General features: G+C 38.9%; 1 long non-coding RNA gene across 1 annotated transcript; it reads left to right on the top strand.

Moving 5' to 3' along the window:
- Positions 1-10,790: 10,790 nt before the first annotated feature.
- Positions 10,791-12,550, top strand: LOC110295121. Its single transcript, XR_002378009.1, has 3 exons — positions 10,791-10,916; positions 11,549-11,732; positions 12,425-12,550. It is a non-coding gene; the product is annotated as an uncharacterized LOC110295121 (long non-coding RNA).
- The last annotated feature ends 2,073 nt before the right edge of the window (positions 12,551-14,623 follow it).

Here is a 14,623-nt window from a genome sequence, read left to right as displayed (position 1 = left end):
GGCTTTCATAGTCTCTGGTGAGAAATCTGGAGTAATTCTAATAGGCCTGCCTTTATATGTTACTTGACCTTTTTCCCTTACTGCTTTTAATATTCTGTCTTTACTTAATGCATTTGTTGTTCTGATTATTATGTGTTGGGAGGAATTTCTTTTCTGGTCCAGTCTATTTGGAGTTCTGTAGGCTTTTTGTATGTTCATGGGCATCTCTTTCTTTAGGTATGTGAAGTTTTCTTCTATAATTTGTTGAAGATATTTGCTGGCCCTTTAAGTTGAAAATCTTCATTCTCATCTACTCCTATTTTCCATAGGTTTGGTCTGCTCATTGTGTCTTCGATTTCCCGAATGTTTTGAGTTAGGATCTTTTTGCATTTTTCATTTTCTTTGATAGTTGTGTCCATGTTCCCTATGGAATCTTCTGCACCTGAAATTTTCTCTTCCATCTCTTGTTTTCTGTTGCTGATCTATGGTTCCTGATTTCTTTCCTAGGGGTTCTATCTCCAGAGTTGTCTCCCTTTGTATTTTCTTTATTGTTTCTATTTCCCTTTTTAGATCCTGGATGGTTTTGTTCAATTCCATCACCTGTTTGGTAGTGTTTTCCTATAACTCTCTAAGGGATTTTTGTGTTTCCTCTTTAAATGCTCCTAACTGTTTACCTGTGTTTTTCTGCATTTCCTTCTTAAAGTCCTCCATCTTCATCATAAGAAGTGACTTTAGATTCATGTCTTGCTTTTCTGGTGTGATGGTATATCAAGGACTTGCTATGATGGGAGAGTTTGGTTCTGATGTTGCCAAGTAAACTTGGTTTCTGTTGCTTCTGTTCTTATGCTTGCTTCTTTCCATCTGATTATCTCAAGTGCTTGCTACCCTCAATATATCTGATTGAAGCCTGTCCTTCCTATAATCCCAGTTGATTCAGGACTCCTCAGAGTCCAGCTTTCTCTGTGATGCTTTGATTGTGGACTCCTGTGAACCTGAAATTCTGGGTGTGTCAGAGTTATTGGCAGTCAAGCTCTTCTGAGACCCTGAAGTACTGGTGTGACCCAGCTCCTGTTATCCTGGGATCCTGTTGTCCTAAGATCCTGGGCGTGTTATAGTGCCTGGAAGTGATGTCTCCTTTGAGGACCATGGAGCAGTCTGGTCTGTTCCTAACCAAAGTAAATCGGAACTGATCAAAGAAATTCAAGCCTCCAGTCAGGAAAGGCTCTGGTGTCCTTTTTCCTGCTGTCACAGGCCTGTCACAATTAGAATGGAACTGATGTGTGTTCCACTCACCAGTGATCCTAAGATCACGTGGAGAGTCCTCTGGGGACTGTGTGGGTGTCCCTCGATTCCACACCCATGGTGACCCTGTGCTGGTGCCGATTGGAAGGGCTTATTTTGTTTGTTTGAGACAGGGTTTCTCTGTGTAGCCCTAGCTGTCCTGTAACTCACTCAACAGGCTGGCCTCGAACTCAGAAATTCACCTGCCTCTGCCTCCCAAGTGCTGGGATTAAAGGCATGAGCCACCATGCCTGGATATATTTAGATTTCTATGAGACAATTTCAACATTGGCAATTTCACCAACTAGAGTTTTCAAATAAACAACTTGATCTTCAAAATTGTATTAATATTTTTACTTACTAAAATTGTGTAATTTAATATATGTTGTTTATTTCTATTAGACAAGGTTATTAAAACCTACTCAATGTTCAAAATGACCTAAGATCTCAATAAAAATTAAAAATAAAGATCCTAGAGATTAAAAGCTTCTATAATGAATGAGTTATCAGGACTATTATTACATTTTTCAAAGTACAAAGGAAGGGTAGGTGATAAGGATAAATAATTTGTAAGCTAATTTTTATTTATCTTAATACCTATAAACCAATTACATGTATCTACCAATCCCTCTCATCCTTCCCTTTGGAAGGACGACACACTAGAATTGTCTCAGACTTTTAATATGTAGCTTGAGAAACTTGTAATATTGTAATGTTTTTAAAAATAGGCACATATACACAAATAACAGAATATTTCATTTTTAAATAACATATTATTGATATGGATAAATTTTGATTTTGTATATTGAATTCTGAAACATATTTGAATTCATACTAGTACCTTTAAATAATACATATTTTATACTGGAAAAGGTTTCCAGTTGAAAAAATGCTTACAAAGGTGTTACTGTGAGTTGAGAAAGAGGATTTTATATGGTGTAAATAATATTACAGCTAGTACTTTAGAAATCTAAATGTTGATATTATTTCCCCAGATGAAATAATGAGATGAAAACCATACCCAAGCTCTGTGAATACATGGGCTGAGGCCAGAGCATTTCTCAGTATATCTAATGCTAAGCCTGGAAGCTTCTAGCCTCCAACCTAATCTTCTGCAAGCCTGGACTTTGAAGACATCAGCTTCTTAACCATCCTAGGCTAGCCATCTGCTAACCTGGGCCTAGAAAGTTTTGACCTCTGAAACTTACTGCTGAATAAGCTCACTTTTTCTAGCTCTTTCTGAACTATGACTGGCTGCTTCAACTCAGCAGTTCTGGCTCAAACTCAGCAAGCTGACTGATTCAAATTGGCTTCTTTCAGCTTCTGACTGAATTGGTCTGCTTGGAAAGACTGCCTGTTAACTCCATGAAGTAAACTGTTCTGAACTCATCCGCTCTGCTCATAACTGAACTGAGCATAACTGTGCTAAACTGAACTACACCAAACTGAACTGCTCTGAATTGAACTTAGCACAACAGAGCTGAATTGAAATGAACTCTCTTCCTCACTGATCTTTAAGTAGCCTTTCTTCCCTGCTCTCCTGAGAGTTGTGCATATCCTATCTCTGACCCATTCTATCAAGTCTTGCTCAGATTAGTTACTTTGTCTGCATCTTAACTAGACTTCATGTTCTGGGATTTAAGGTGTATACTAAAGGAATGGCTATATTCCATAAGAGTAGTTAAAGGTGTGTATGCCAATCAGAGTAATTAATTGTGTGTATCTTCATTCCAGCCAGAAATGTAATGCCTTGGCAGAGCAGTCATGCTGCTGCAATAAAACTCCTCTACATACTTAATCCAGTGAAGCTTCATATCCATCTCATATGACACATAACTGTATCTTATGAACAATTTTATAATTTTATTCTGAATTCTATGAAGTTGCCATTATTGTCAACTTCATGTTACTGATGGGCAAACTAAGAAATAGACAAGGTACATGATTTAAAGAACTTGAAAGGAACCAAGAGGTAGCCAATAATTCACAAAATTCTGAGAAGCCAAATATAATCTGTGAAATAATTTGCATTTGAAGTCTAAATCATAGAATACTAAAATAGGTAAAAAGCCAATCACACACACACACACACACATATAGCCCCATCTCTTCTTACAATTAATAGAAGAAGGAATGAGCTCCAGAAAAATGAAGGGGAATGGAAAGGGGGAAAAAGTAGAGATTATATTAACATTCCAGTCACTAATAAAAGTATTTCCAGGTGGAAAGAAACGTTTCTTACAGGAAAGATTTGTTTTAATTAATTTCTATTTTTTATTAGGTATTTTTTTCATTTATATTTCCAATGCTGTCCCAAAAGTCCCCCACATGCTCCCTCACCCACTCCCCCACCCACCCACTCCCAGTTCTTGGCCCTGGCGTTCCCCTGTACTGAGACATATAAAGTCTGCAGGTCCAATGGGCCTCTCTTTCCACTGATGGCCGACTAGGCCATCTTCTGATTCATATGCAACTAGAGACATGAGCTGCGGGGTGTACTGGTTAGTTCATATTGTTGTTCTACCTATAGGATTGCAGATCCCGTTAGCTCCTTGGGTACTTTCTCTAGCTCCTCCATTGGGGGCCCTGTGATCCATCCAATAGCTGACTGTCAGCATCTACTTTTGTGTTTGCTAGGCCCCGGCGTAGTCTCACAAGAGACAGCTATATCTGGGTCCTTTCAGCAAAATCTTGCTAGTGTATGCAATGGTGTCAGTGTTTGGAAGCTGATTATGGGATTAATTTCTATTTTTTAAGTTATGAGTAGGTATATGAGCTAGTGCACATGAGTTGAGGTGCCTTTGTAAGCATATACATACACATAAGGCAACTGCACAGAATCACCTATCCCTTGTAGTTAAGTTAAAAGTGACTGTGATATCCCAGACATAGATCCTGGGAAATGAACTTGTAATGACAGGAAAAACTGTAAGCACTCTGAATTGCTGAGTCAGTAATCTCTATAGTTCTGTGAGATGCAAGTGTTGAATTAAGCTAGCTACTTAGGTTTTGGTAGAAGCCTGTTATCAAAGCACTAGGAAAGTTGAGGTACAATTGTGTTTGATGCAAGCTTGAACTTCCTAGTGAATTCAAAGTCAACCTGAACTACATAGTAAGACCTATTTTCAAGAATACAAGAATTAGAAATATAACTCTATGGTAGAGTGCAACCTAGCAAATGAATGTTAAAATTGGTGTTCTTGATTTCTTCTATGAAGTTTGACTGACGTCTGCTTCTTCCAGGCAGTTGGACTTCGCTGACACTCCTCTTTGCAGATGCTTAGACAAATAGATATCTGATAATAACTCTTAGCAGTCTTTACTCTTTATATCTTTTGGGGGAGGGAATAGTCTAGCAGTCTGGTCAGTTTCATGGACTTTTTCAAAACTATTTTGCGTTGTTGACTTCCTATATTAATGAGCTTCTCTACAGATTTCATGCACCTTGAAACATCATATTATTTCATCTTCCTATAAACCTCCTGTCTTAAGTGGGGTGGGGGATAGGGATGAAGACCTTACAAGCACTCAGGAGGTAAAGTCAGATGGACCTGAGTTACCGCTGAGATTGAGGTTATCCCTGGCTACAGAGAAAGTTCTAGGACAGCCAAGGCTATGCAAGAAATACTCACTCGAAAGAACAACAAAAATAGCAACAGCAGCAGCAGCAGCAGCAGCAGCAGCAGCAGCAGCAGCAGCAACAGCAACAGCAACAACAGGAACAACAGGAACAATAAGAGCAAGTTTCCCTTCAAGATGGAAAGTTCTGGGTTTTCATTTGTTTTTTTTTTTTTGTTTGTTTGTTTATTTTTCTTCACAGAAATAGCTACGTACTACCATCACCAACACACACACACACACACACACACACACACACACACACACACATTGTGCAAAGTACCATAGAAATTATTTCAGTGCATGCTATAGAATTGTGTGACAAAATTTTCATTTCTTTGGAAGAAAATAATATTCAAATTCTTCTGCAACTATCTGTAACCTTTTCTCCTTTTATCTCATATAAAAGAGAAAAATGTTGGGGGATATTAAATTTTTTATTAATTTTGTGGGAATTTCAAGCAGAGTAGAGATCAGTTGACACAGAATGGAATTCAGTGGATGAAGAGTGCATACCAGTGGATGCAGAGTGGAGGTCAGAGGATACAGGGTGGAAGTCAGTAGATGAAGACTGGAGGCCAGTGAATGCAGAGTAGAAACCAGTGGATACAGACGTAAATTCAGTGGATGGAAAGTGGACATCAGTGGAGGCAGAGTAGAATTCAGTGGATGAAGAGTGGACATCAGTGGAGGCAGACTGGATTGTCAGTGGGTACAAACTTAAGGGCAATAACAGGGACTGGGGTAAGTTTTGGGTAAAAGAGTGTAACAGAAATTTGAAGATAGGCCAGAGTAATCAGACACCTCTGGAGGAGGGTAGGTGGAAGCTACCCAGTTATGTATCCAGGATGATCAGATACTGAGGTTGGTTGGTTCATAGTAAGGTGACAAAAGTGTCTAGATTTTACCAGTTAACCTACAAATGATTATAGTAGGTTTAGGAACTTGAGTAAAGCTTGGTCATAAAAGGAATTCTTGTCACACCCCTCATCATAAAATGTGGTATTCATGTTTTTGCCATGAATCATTAAAGCTTTTCTTCCTTCCCAGCCAGATAGCTTTGCCTAAGCTTGTTTCATAGATAGCTTCTGGAGCCAGTGTGTAAATACTATAAAGCTTCAAACTGTATATGTGTGTGTATTTAGACACACTAATTTACACTAATACAAACTCCATTTCACAATGTTTCTACATTTTAGGAAGATTGTCTCATGGCTTCCTGTTCTAACCCAAAGAAAAATACAGTAAAAACAACTTGATGAATGTGAGGGGGAAGATTTAAATGAAAAACAGCCTGTGATGTTTACTGAGTGACCAAAGCAGCAGATGGTTCTCCTGCCTCACTCTACAAAAGAGGCAAATCCACAGCAGCTTCTGACCTTGCACATGAAGAAACAGCAGGGCCTGGTTTGGTTTAACATACAGAGCATAGATCTTGATCCTTCTCCAGGGATTCATTTGATTCACATTATGCAAGTTCGAAACACTAAAGATTTAGCTTGTGTGAATACCTATGTGACTAGATCAACCAATAGCCCAGAAGACTTGTGCTATTAGTATCACTTAGTATGATTTTGCAAAATTTCTCTGATAGCACCTGGGAAGACTGGAAGTGGTGATATCAATGGCTCTACAATGCTGCTTCCTCACTGTATTCAAAGTTAAACTGAGCCATGTCAGGACTCAGTAGCATCTGTAACTGGGATGGAGTTACTCTTCTTTTCTGGGTTGGATAAGTTAGCAAGGAAAGATCATTCATTTGTTGTCATATGTAAGAAAATGAGACTTGGGAATATGGAAATCTGTATATGTGTTCCTCAAGGAAAAAACTCCACCTTTACATCTTAACCCCATGTAAAAACAGAATGTAGACATGTCTATGGAGTATGAATTTCTTATTGCTTTATATTTTTAAAATATGTTTACATTTTAAAAAGGCTAATGTCAGTTGGGTAATCATGTAATAAGAAAAAAAAAGTTTAGTTTTAAAAACTGTAATTACACCATCTTTGAAGTTAACAATGTTAATAGCCAAAAGCAGCTATATAAGAAATGCTAAAAAGAGACATACTTCTGCTTTGGAAGACTTTAACTGGTTTCTTGGTTTTTTTTTAAAGTAAATATTCTGTATATACTGATTAGAATCAGAAAGTAAAGCTCAAATGGCATTTTCTCACATGATGAATTTACCTGTTTAGAAAAAAAAAACAGTTTATGCTAGTTATACTGAAATTAAGTTTACAGTTGGGAGGAGGGGCATTTGCCTATTACATGTTATAAGAAAAAATGGTTAGATAAATATATAAAGTCCAATATTTTTATGACTGCATTACACAACATCTCTTACACACTTAGTCTCTAGTGGAAAGCTCTAGTTAACTAAAAGCCAACAGTGATCAAATGGAGTCGAAAAGAGTCCTATCCTAATATACCACATTAAATTGTATATAAATTAAAATGGCAAATAGATGTATACTTCTCTATTTAAAAAAATTAGTTTTAAAAAGGTCAATTCTACTTTAGGTGTGTGTAAAATTAGTGAAGCAGGAGCCTGTAACTGTTGACTTCACTTATCATTCTGGAGCTCTCCCAGTAGCTCTTAGTGTGAGCAATCAAAGTGTAACTCCTTGAGAATCATGTCCACGTCACAGAAAGCCTTAGCCAATATTTGTGAAACATGGTATCTGTAGAGGCACCACGTTCTATTAGTTGGAAATACTAACTTTAGAATAGTAAAAAGAAAAGTTTCTGACATGAATGGCTATATTTTTAAATCTCACTATATTTTTAAATCTCTAGTTCACATGTGTGAATTAGACGAGTGGGTATTATTTCCATCCATATTATACTATATATTTATAATGGACCTGATTTTCTGTGTATTAAGAACGCTATTTTATACAGTAATAACATTTATAGTTATATTTTCAATTATCATATCACTTACAATTGTGTATTATAGATAGCTCTTCATTTTTCTTGAGGTTGTGCTTCTTTTTCTAATTATTTTTTTTACACTCCATATTTTATTATCCCCCACCATCCACCCTCCCACTGTTCCAGATCCCATACTTCCTCCCCAACCCCCATCTCCACATGGATGATCCCACCCCACCCCACCTGACCTCTAAACACCCTGGGGCCTCCAGTCTCTTGAGGATTAGGTGCATCATCTCTGAATGAACACAAACCCTGAAGTTCTCCACTGTATGTTTGTTGGGGGCCTTGTATCAGCTGGTGTATGCTGCCTGGTTGGTAGTCCAATGTCTGAGAGACCTCTGGGGTCCAGATTAATTGAGACTGCTGGTCCTCCTACAGGATCCCCCTTCTCCTCAGTGTCTTTCAGCCTTTCCCTAATTAAACAACAGGAGTCAGCTGCTTCTGTACCTTGGTTAGATGCAAATATCTGCATCTGACTCTTTCAGCTGCTTATTGGGTCTTCCTGAGTGTGATCATGTTTCGTCCCTTTTTGTGAGCACCCATAGCCTCAGTAATAGATCTCATTTTCTGAGATCTTTTTCAAATTCTTTCTTGAGAGACTTGCAGTAATTGTTACACAGATCTTTCACTTGTTTGGGTATAGTTACCCCAAGATATTTGATATTATTTATGGCTCTTGTGAAGGGAATTGAAACTTCACTTAATGAGAAATAATTTTATGTCTATTTGTAACAATAAAGTCAAACTAAATTGGGGATGAACAAAAGAAGTTATGTATTGTGAATGAATGTACATCTACTTTGCAGTTCTGAAGAAAAAAGGCAAAATTAAGTAAAGGTTTATTACCCTTTATTAATATGAAGAATGAATTGACTAATTGATAAAATAATATATCTTTTAGAAAATTTTATATGCTATTGACTGCAAGAAAAATATCATCAATTTTGACCATAGATTTCCCAGTTTTACTTTTGAAAATATCTGTATAAAGGGCTTTCAACTATTTAAGTGTGAAAATATGTTTTACCAACAGAAGAGTGCTTGGCAGAGAATGGTAAGTTTTTTATAATAGACAAGAATTGGTAGGTGAGGCCTTGGATGTAGGGTGTGTTTCAGTGTTTTCTGAAACAGGGTCTCATGTACCAATGTTATCCTCTACCTGGCTTGCCAGGTTAACCTTGAGCTCAGATAATCCTATTTCCACTTTCTAATAAATAGGCTTACAAGTAGGGCCTCCAAGGACTGTGACTACAACACTAGTCCCTGAGAGAGACCGGAGGTTTCTAATATTAAGGCATGAAACAACAATATAGCTATAATCACTTTGTTCCATGTTTGTCAAATATTTCATATTGTTGCTGTAATATGCCTGGCAATCTTTGACACAGAATAATAACTTGACTCAGAGCAAGGTAGATTATGGTGATCACATCCTGTTATATTCTCTATGATATTTGTTAATCTTACAGTATTCCAAAAAGCTTTGCATAGGACCCATCAAATTAAGGGTCAATATGCATTGTTAAATCAGAAGTGGCCTAATCAGGACTGACCACTAGACAACACTTCTTGAAACATCATATGAGCTGCGTGTGGCTTTTTTATTTTTATTTTTGCTTTGTTTTGTTTTTCCTTTATGACAAACATGTTGACAAAGATGTTTAGATCTATGGCTTAGGCCCCAAAATCTGAGATATGGTTTTGATCAATCAGTATTAGGGTGTGCGTTCAATAAACCATCCCTGTTTGATGGAGATAGGTGATTGTGTGGTTTGGGAGGCGAGTCAGTAACCTGAACGCAAGATGCTAGTCCCTTGCTCTGTCAACTGAGTTATGACTATAGCATTGTCCTACAACCCCTGCCAGCCCCCTCAACCTCTATTGACTATTTTATTTTATTTTTCAGAGAGGATCTTCTGGGACAGCAAGCAGAGGCTTTTGAACAATACTACTTTGGTGATTTTGGTGCAGAGAGGAGACCCCCACACTCAGGTGAGGGCTTTTTCATTGGTGCCTCCAATATTTCAGTTCCTTCTGCCAACAGATCTCCAGATTGTTGTCAGCACCTTGATGACAGCAACTCTTTCTTTCAAGGCATCTAGGGGTAACATTCAAATGCTAAGCACAAGGCTTCATGAGTGTACTCCCTAACACACTAGCATTGCAACCTGAACTGCAGGTTCTTTGGATGTGATTTCAAGCACGTACACATGATGAGACAGGAGGTATTTCTTCCTCCACATTCATCCTCATGTGATTTCTCAGTAGTCTTTAATGATTCATATTTATGAATTGGGAAAATTTGAGGTAGGATGAGACATTTCTGGTCAGGGTTTGAAAGGAAACACTCCATTAAATATATAGGAATTACTTAGGTGTTTCCAATCAAGTCTACAGCAAACTCTGGCTTTGGAAAGAGGAGGTCCCCTATGCCTATGCCCCAGGAAAGTCTCCTGGAAATGGCACTTCAGCTTTCTGTCAGTAAGGGAGAAAGTTAGTAGGGAGGCAGAGGCTGTTTCCATGACATCAGCAGCCTCTTGTATCCCTTTGGCAGATTATAAAGCTGTGGTGATGTCTGGTCTTATCTCCAGAAGTTTGTGTAATGTCTGTTTCTACACTATTAGTTATCCAGGATTTAGAATCCCTGTTCAGAGACCAGGAAAAGTATAATCATGGGTTTATGATGGGCAAAGACCTGTGGCCTATGCTCTTGAGAGCATAACTAGTTAGACTGCCCCTCCAGGCCTACTGAGTTATCAAGGGGGCCAGGGCACTTTCCATCTTGATGCTTAGCTTCTGCTGTCCTAGGGACAGAATATCAAATTTCCAAAGCTGAAGAGGATTCCAGTATGTAGAATCCAGAAAGTGGCCTTCCTGGGGTAGTCCAGGACCCAGCCTGAGTTTATGCATTCCTAAAAGCCCATGTTCATGGAGTTCTATCTTCCTGAGAACAGGCCCTACCACAGGTCAAATCCACTCCATGAAAAACTGAAGGTAAAGGAGATGGAGGTCATGCCATTTCTGTACAACTTAGAGATGGAAAACATTGAGGCCCACAAGAACAACCAGGAGCTCAAGAAGGAGATTAACTTTTATTGGTAAGTACAGATTAGGAAGGCCACTAATTGTGGAATGGCCATTTCTGCCTGATTCTGCACTGAAGAGTCTGTAGATGTGGTTCTATCTCTTCTGCTTTTAGGCCATCATTGTGCCTTGGGCATTTTGGACTCAGTTTTCCTAAGTCTCTAAGAGACTCTTACCCCTCCCTCTGTTGTCTAGGCATCCTCAGCAGCTGCTATATAGAAAAGTGATTCAGGTCAAGAGAGGGTTATTATGCAGTACTGGGCCTCTGGGGTTCAGGCAGGGTTTTACAGAGTTGATTGTGATGAAACACATGGATACAATGCCCTCCTCTTAGTTCTACTGACCTACCTTGAGGATATTTATCCCCTACTAATTGATGTTGCTCCAATGCATTGAACTGTCATGGATAGATGGAGATACCACTTTCTTTTGGAGAGACATAGACCCTTATTAGTGTTTGGGCTGCAGCAATCATTTATTCTTCCCTGAATTGGCTGTTTGCTGTTTGTGCAGGAGTCATGGGTATATTGAGATACATTGTATTAGGTCTTCATGGGAACCTGGGTCCTGGTGGGCTTGATGGGACCTGTAAGTAGGAATGGGAGGAGTAGGCTACAGGATCTTATTATTTATAGTGTATTTCCAGCAGTTTACACAGCTGGATCCTGATGGAGAAGAATCTTATGAAGAAGAAATTGTTCTTGATGAACCAGGAGAACAAGGAAGTTCAGGGTGATTGGGCCCTCATACAACAATACTTGCTTGACTTGAACCTGAATGGTAAAGATGAACATGAGAAGACCAGCAACGTCCAGGACCAACAACATCAAGTAAGGACAAGCAGCTCAGTCTTCATACTGTCTGATACCATTTGCCCACTGCATCCATCTTTGCTTTCCCTACCACCTTTCTAATCCACATTCCCAACCAGTCATCTATTACATGGAATAGTCTATGCACAAGCATTCTGGGAAGTATATCTTGTGAGACACTGAATTATTGGCAAGTATACCTTACTGCTCTGCTTGAAGCTGCAGTCCAGCAATGGTAACTGATGAAAAACATGTCACATTCCTGCATGTCCTCATGATAGATAGGATGCTATGCAGAGCTTTGAGAAAGGTCTAGGTCCTGGGACAGGAGTCGTGCAGGGGACATGTGACCTCCCATGTGGAAAGTACCTTGCAGGGATAAAAGCCAAAACCAAATATCAAGAGTGCTTCTCATTGTTATTGAACTGGGTGGCATGTGTCCTCCTCCTTTCTTCCTGAAAACCAATAAGGTCTCTTTCCATTGCCCAGTGCTTGATTTACACTGATAGAGGTCTGAGTGGCAGCTTGTCAGCCCATGTATTTGTGAGTGTTGCTGGATACTTTGCCCTGCCTATATTTATAGGAGCAATCAATGGTTTCAGTTAAAAGATCAATGTTGACTGTCCATTTTTGTTGGGAGTCAGCAGCCTGACAGCTGACATTTAGGTCACCACCAAGCCTGTGTCTTAGTAACTTCCTTCCTCTCCCAGGTCTCAGAAACTGCAACAGCTGGGATTGGCCATAGCAGAAGAAGAGAGCATCCTGCAGAATGAGTTGCCACCTCAGGAGCCCCCTGCTGAGCTCCATCCTCCCCCCACCCCCTAACAGCCCCAGACTTCCTTGGATGAATCTTCTTCCTCATAGTTCATTTCCTATGTGCAAGTAGGCCCTAACTATGAATCAGCATGGCTGATTCAGGGCCTTATTTCCCTTCTTGTTCTGAAAACACCCTTTGAGAGAGAACTGAGGTGACTGCCCTGCCACCGAGTATCCAAGAGGAAATTCTGCTAATTGTGCAGTGAGAGAATGCTGCTTCTCATAATTTTCTGTTATTTTTTTTTAAGTTTTGCTTTTCCTTATTTTGCTATTTATTATGTTATTGGGATATTATATGTTCGTGTTATTGCTTTTAATTTTGGTAATGCTTTTACTGTGTATATTAACTATCATTTTAAAGCCTGTTTTTTATATTTATTTATTATGAATTATGAATATATGAATACAAAATTTATTTGTAACTCTTGACTCCTTTTAAATTTTATTTATTCTTTTTTTTTTAACACTCTAGATTTCATCCCCTCTTGGTCCACCCTCTGACTGTTCTACATCCAATTCCTACCATGCCCCTGTCTGTACAAGGATGTCCCCACCCCTCACACCACCCCCAACAAACCACCACTCCAACAAACTTCACCACTCCCTGGGGTCTCTTAAAATTTAGGTGCATCTTCTCTAACTGTACCCAGACCTGGCAGTCCTCTGCTGTATGTGAGTTGAGGGCCTCATATCAGCTCGTATATGATGCCTGGTTGGTGGTCCAGTGTCTGAGAGATCTCAGGGGTCCACGTTAATTGAGATTGCTGGTCCTCCTACAGGGTGACCCTTCTCCTCTGCTTCTTCCAGCTTTTTCCTAATTCATCCACAAGGGTCAAAAACTTATGTCTAATGGTTGGGTGTAAATAACTGCATCTGACCCTTTCAGCTGCTTTTTGGGTCTTTTGGAGCCCAGTCATGACAGGTCCCTTTTGTGGGCACTCCATAGCCTTAGTAATAATGTCAGGCCTTGGGGCCTCCAAAACTGTTGTTGGGACTGTTGTTGGCTGTTGGTTTGCAGTAAATTGCTTTTATTATGCTTAGGTATGGGCCTTAATGTCCTTATCTCTCCAATACTTTTAACATGAAAAGGTGTTGTATTGTGTCAAATGATTTTTCTGCATCTAAGGAGATGATCATGTGACTTTTTTCCTTTGAGTTTATTTAGTGGATTATATTAATGGATTTTCATATATTAAACCAACCTTGCATCCCTGGAATGAAGCCTACTTGATCATGGTGAATGATAGTTTTTATATGTTCTTGGATTTGGGTTGTAAGAATTTTATTGAGTACTTTTCCATCAATACTCATAGCGAGAGTTTTCTGAAGTTCTCTTTTTTGGTTGGCTCTCTTTTGTTTGTGGTTCAGGTATCAGAATAATTGTGGCTTCATAGAACAAGTTAGGTAGTGTTTGTTCTCTTTCTAATGTATGGAACAGTTTGAGGAAAATTAGGAAAAATCTAGGTCTTCTTTGATGGTCTGGTAGAATTCTGCACTAAATCCATCTGGATTGGACTTTTTTGCTTGGGAGGTTTTAATGATTAATTCTATTTCCTTGTGTGATATGGGCCTGTTTAGATAGTTTATCTGCTCTTGATTTAACTTTGGTTTAGGATCTGATCATTTTTGAATTTCCCCCATTTCTGTATGTCTTCCTTTTCATTTCTGATTTGTTAATTTGGATACTGCTTTTGGGCCCGTTAGTTAGTTTGGCTAGGGGTTTATCTATCTCTTGATTCTCTCAAAGAACCAGCTTTTGGTTGTGTTGATTCTTTGTATTGTTTTCCTTGTTTCTATTTGGTTGATTTCAGCCCTGAGTTTGACGATTCCCTGCCCTCTACTCCTCTTGGGTGAGTTTGCTTCTTCTTGTTCTAGAGCTTTCACGTACGCTATTTAGTTCTTAGTGGAAGGTCTCTCCAGTTTCTTTACCAGGGCACTTAGTGCTATGAGCTTTCCTCTTAGCACTGCTTTCACTGAGTCCCATAAGTTTGGGTATGATATGTCAATATTTTTATTAAATTCTAGGAAGTCTTTAATTTCTTTATTTCTTCCCTCACCTGATCATCACTGAATAAAGTATTGTTCAGTTTTCA

The sequence above is a fragment of the Mus caroli genome, chromosome 5, assembly GCF_900094665.2.
Source record: "Mus caroli chromosome 5, CAROLI_EIJ_v1.1, whole genome shotgun sequence".
NCBI lineage: Eukaryota > Metazoa > Chordata > Mammalia > Rodentia > Muridae > Mus > Mus caroli.
This window is presented reverse-complemented; position numbering and strand designations above follow the sequence as displayed.